This window comes from Primulina eburnea, chromosome 2, assembly GCF_022965805.1.
Source record: "Primulina eburnea isolate SZY01 chromosome 2, ASM2296580v1, whole genome shotgun sequence".
In the NCBI taxonomy this organism is placed as follows: domain Eukaryota; kingdom Viridiplantae; phylum Streptophyta; class Magnoliopsida; order Lamiales; family Gesneriaceae; genus Primulina; species Primulina eburnea.
Genome location: NC_133102.1, coordinates 34,800,832 through 34,806,334, shown reverse-complemented (window position 1 = coordinate 34,806,334; position 5,503 = coordinate 34,800,832). Strand labels below are relative to the sequence as shown.

Sequence of the window (5,503 nt, the reverse complement as noted above, 5' to 3'; positions counted from 1 at the left end):
TTTAAAATTGATCGTAGAAATGCAATAATTCTTAAAATGTTTAAAATAAATATTTTCTTAACTAAAATAAAACTTTAGCTTTTAAATATTTAACACCTTAATCATTTTCAGTCTTTCGTCCTCGACCAATCACCGATATTCGTATGAAAATCTTTAAACTATGAAACCAAGCAAAAATATACAATTAATCATTTAGTTACTCAAAATATATCATTCATGCATCCAAAATCATTTAATTGAAATATTTTAGCAATTTAATAATGTAACGTACCGTACTTTTACTACTTCAAAATTTGCGGAAAAATTAAAAATTTTCTTAAACATAAAATTTCATACGGTCGTCACTTGTCATTTAACTTAATAATATTAAAATCAACATTCCCAACTAATATTTTCCGACAAAGTACTTATTTCAAATCATCTCACATCCAACATGAAAACATAATATTTTAAAGTTTTCATAAAACATAAACATAGTGGTCCTCGGGTTTAGCCTTCCGCTCAGTCCAAGCCTGCCCCTTGATCGCCACCTCCTGTCTCCTCCTCAACATACTCACCTGCATCGATCAAGTCTAGTGAGTCTAAAGACTCAACACGTATAAACTGGAATAACGAGTACTACATAATAAAATCGCATGCAACTTAAAAATAGAATATACATAACTTGAAACTTAAACTTGCATAATAAACTTGAAACTTGCATAATAAATTTAAAACTTTCATAATAACCTTAAAACTTGAACATACATACTTTGAAACTTGAACTTGAATAATAACTTGAACTTTGCATAATAACTTTGAACATACGTACATACATACTCTGACGTGCTATCATCATAAACTTTCATAAACATATTGCATATTTGAACATACGTAACTTCATCATTTTCGTAGAGGATGTTTCAAAGCAAGTGACCCTTAACATAATAAATATCTGATCAGACAAACCACAGTACTGGGCTGACAGGGACGTATCCACTGCCACATACATGAGATCCCTGTTCATAATTTAACAGGCCAGTTGATCCACGTTCATAATTTAACGCTTCACAACTACGATCTAACCCGTTCATAATTTAACGGGCGGATTGGTCCCCGTTCATAATTTAACACTTTCCAATCCTAACTTCAAACCCGTTCATAATTTAACGGGGTGGAGAGGTCCTCGGCCACGTTCACCGACTTCCAAACCCATTCACTTTTGGTCACAAGACATTTAGCATACCTCAAAAACTTCAAATATTTTCTTTGCACGTCATACATACTTACTTGGCGCTGAGGGATTCGTTGGATGTCAATCGTGTCGTTGCTGCAACATACTAACATGAATTCATAAGCTTAACGTGTACAACTTAAACGTAAAAGTCATGCTTAATCTCAAGCTAAATAAATTCTTAGAACATTCTATAATTTCTCACCACTTGACCTTGTAAAACATCAATGTTAAATCATAGCATAAAACCTCAAACCAAACCTTAAGTGATAAAATATTTATCCCAAAAACTGAAGCTACACGGACCCCGTACCCAGGTCAGGCCTCGGGTCCGTGTAGGTACTGCCTCATATGTGTCATGTAAAAGAAGGGGTACGGACCCCGTCCCTAGGTCCGTGTAGGGGTACGTGTCTTTGCGTTTAAATATGTGTCGAAGAAATGAGAAGGCACGAACCCCGTGCTAACCTCCGTCTCCGGGTCCGTGTCCGTCTGCCCAACGAATTATTTGATGAAAATTTTATGACATGTCTATTCTCCCAATTAACACATAATGCATCAAGATTCAACACTATGAGACCATTTTAGGACACCATAACAATGAACTAAACTTTTACAATCACCCTACAATTTATACGACCCAAAAATACTGTCATTTATATTAAAGTTTATTTCTTACGACTTCTTAATAATTCAAGCTCTTAACGACATGAATCGAAACCTCAAAAATACTCTAAACATCATTACTAACTTTCTTATATGCAGCAACGATCACCCATCGATCCCCAACAAAGCCTGCAACATAAAAACTTCAAGAACACATTAAAATTCATAACTTTCTTGAAACACGATTTGAGCAGTCATACGAAAAACATCATAACTCTCTCGTTTTTAATCTAAATAACTCGAATTTTATATCAAATTGAACGCATCGAAAAGATCTACGTTTTTGTAGTTGAAAGTTTTCTCAAAATATGTACCGAAAAATTGCAGTTTTCGAAAGAACATCAAAACAGAAATTTTCGGATCTAATTTGAGCAGTCATACTAAAAACACCATAACTCACTCGTTTTTAATCTAAATAACTCGAATTTTATATCAAATCGAACGTATCGAAAAGATCTACGTTTTTGTAGTTGAAAGTTTTCTCAAAATATGTACCGAAAAATTGCAGTTTTCGAAAGAACATCAAAACAGGAATTTTCGGATCTAATTTGAGCAGTCACACTAAAAACACCATAACTCACTCGTTTTTAATCCAAATAACTCGATATTTATATCAAATCGAACGTATCAAAAAGATCTACGTTTTTTTAGATGAAAGTTTTCTCAAAATATGTACAGAAAAATCGCAGTTTTCGAAAGACCATCATAACAAGAAATTTCAACTCCAAAAATACTTCCAAATACATTCGGTAGATATTTCTGCTCAAACTTCTACATCATACATACATTTTTATGCTTAAAAACAACTTAATACATAATATGACATGATCGATGCAGCAAGAACAGATTATACGTGCTTTTTGATATTTAAAAATACCGTAACGACGATACCGAAGCGGAGACGGAACGAGGCTTGATCCGGGGCAATTATGGCACTAAAATTATTGAAGAAAAACAACCAAATCTTAGCTGGAAAATTTTTAAAGGAGAAGAACGATGGCTAACGAGGAAGTTGGAGAGAAAAAGAATTTAATATAAAGATTGATGGAATAATGGAGAAGAGTTTAAAGAGAAATTCTCTTCTCTCCTTAGTCAATTAAATAATAAACATGTGTGGTGTATATCTAACGTGTGTGTGTATGTGTGGAGACGTGTGTGTGTGAGTTTGCTAGATAATTAGGGAAAAGTTTTGGCTTAATTATTTATTTAACATGCTAATAAAAATGCTAATTAAATTGCTACTAAAATACTAGATTACATGTAAATCAAATAAATAGGAAATAAATTGCTTAATTGCATCATTATGGTGCTAATTAAAATGTTAACTAAATTAACAATTTAATTAAAATATTAATTAAAATACCATCTAAAATATTTTTTAGAATATTAATAAATTGCTAACTCATTATGATTTTTATAAAATCTTCTAATTTGAAAATAAAATGTTCCAATACTAATTCTTTAAAAGTTTCAAAATCCTAACATCACTAAATACATGAATTAAATCATTAAATTACTAAAACTAAATAATTCATTTAAAATACCCCATCCTTAACTTAAAATAAAATACCGCATTAAAATTTACTAAAAATCGTCCCGGTCTCCTTTCCTCGATCTCGCCTCGAATAATCGTCTGAAACATAAAACTCAAGAAACATTTTAACATACATTAAATAAACATAAATAATTAAAATAATAAATTTCATAAATTAAATGAAAGCATGCATTAAAATCATTTAATAAAATACATAAGGAATTTAATAACTTGCACGCACGTGGTTCATATGGACTTAAAATTTTCGGGACTTCACAAATAATTTTCATGTATGTAGTCTACATGCACTAATTTTGGCGTAACAAATAGTAGCTCAATTGGTACCAACACTTTAGAAATCTAGGTACTTAAGCCTAGAAGTCCTTGGTTCAAGTGTTGGGGGAAGGCGAAAGAAACCACTTTTCAGGGGTGATATATTCTATGAGTGACGGTGCATAAGCATGAGCTACGGCTCATGCTGGACCATTCTAACGACCCATGACCAGTAGCGATGTATGGGTATATGCCGAGTCTCATTTTGGTTCAGCCTAATGGCTCATTATCGTTACAAAAAAGGCGTTTTTTATTGTCACGACCATGAACTATCACAATCTTGGGCTCCCACGGGGGCCTTGTCCCAGTGGTTCCGACTGGGACCTTTACTCTCACGGGCTTTCCACATGCGCCATTACTTATAGGACTATCCACACCAGGTTGGTAGAGTGATACCTCTCCAAGTCTCGAACACATGACATCCTAGTATAAGTACATAGTTCAAAGAAACTTGTATAAGTACAAACTATAAAAATTAACTAAACCTAAAGAAATAATTATCCGAGAAAAAAAACCAGCAATGTAAGTATACAACATGTGCACAGTTACGTTTATAAATAATAATTTTTTTTACAATTGTATATGTCTTTTACAAGTGCACAAAACTAATGATAACTAATAGGAGTTGTTCACTTAAAATGTAGGAAACTTACGAGCGGCATGGAATTACATGTGTTTATATATCACAAAAACTCTGATCTCTTACTTGATTCGACCTATAAAAATGCATTAATTTTTATGTTAAAAATATAAATTTCACTCTAAATATAAATCATGTCAACCCGTCTCACGTGAACGGTCTTACAAGAGACTTATTGTATATCTATTTCTTTATGAGTAAATCTCTTCTGATACAATCTTTCGGATATATACCCGTTAGACAGGTTAACGCAATCCATATTTACAATGAAAAATAATTTTTTTTAATAACATATTTTTCCATGGACCAAGTTAGGTTGGATATCCGTCTTAAAAAATTGAACTTTTGAGATGGCTTCAAAGATTTTTTATATTTATCTATTTATTTGGTCAACCAACATACTTTTTTCAAGTAGATACGTGACTCGTTCGCATGAGTTTATTTATTTATTTATTTATTTTTTTGCACAACAGATGAAAAAACAAAGTGCAAAATGACATTTCTTCTCATAATTTTATTTGCGTCGGGTTTTTGTATCATAAAATAAACTAAAAACCAGTTAATGCACAAATTCAATACTTGCTGTCGATATATACCTTCAAATCATTTTCTTCCTTCTCATAATTGGTGGCAATAACAATATCATCACCGTACACTAATAGAGCAACAAAAACACTTCCTTTTGTCCTTAGAAATAATGAATTATCTGCATGAGACTGTAAGAAACCAATGTCCAATAATGTAGCAGAAAACTTAACAAAACCACTGTCGGGATGCTTGCTTTAAGTCATATATTGATTTGTGAAGTTTACAAACAACATTTGGTGGTAGTCCCCTCTCTACAATACCCTTGGAGCATAGACATATAGACTTCTTTCAAGAGGTCACCTTGGAGGAAAGCATTATTTACATCAAGTTGGAGTAAAAACCAACCTCGGATAGCGGCCAAAGCCAACAAAACTTTAATAGTCACAAGCTTGGCCACTGGAGAGAATGTTTCAAGGTAGTCAATACTTTCCTGTCGCGTGTACCCATTATCAACTAAACATGCTTTGTAATGCTTCAGGGAACCATTGGCGGAGAATTTGGATTTATAAACCCAATGACAGCCAATAATAGA

General features: G+C 32.7%; 1 long non-coding RNA gene across 1 annotated transcript; it reads right to left on the bottom strand.

Moving 5' to 3' along the window:
• Positions 1 to 378: 378 nt before the first annotated feature.
• On the bottom strand, positions 379 to 2,939 carry LOC140824659 (uncharacterized). Its single transcript, XR_012116428.1, has 2 exons — positions 2,754 to 2,939; positions 379 to 557 (listed from the first exon to the last, which is right to left on the bottom strand). It is a non-coding gene; the product is annotated as an uncharacterized lncRNA (long non-coding RNA).
• Between the last annotated feature and the right edge of the window lie 2,564 nt (positions 2,940 to 5,503).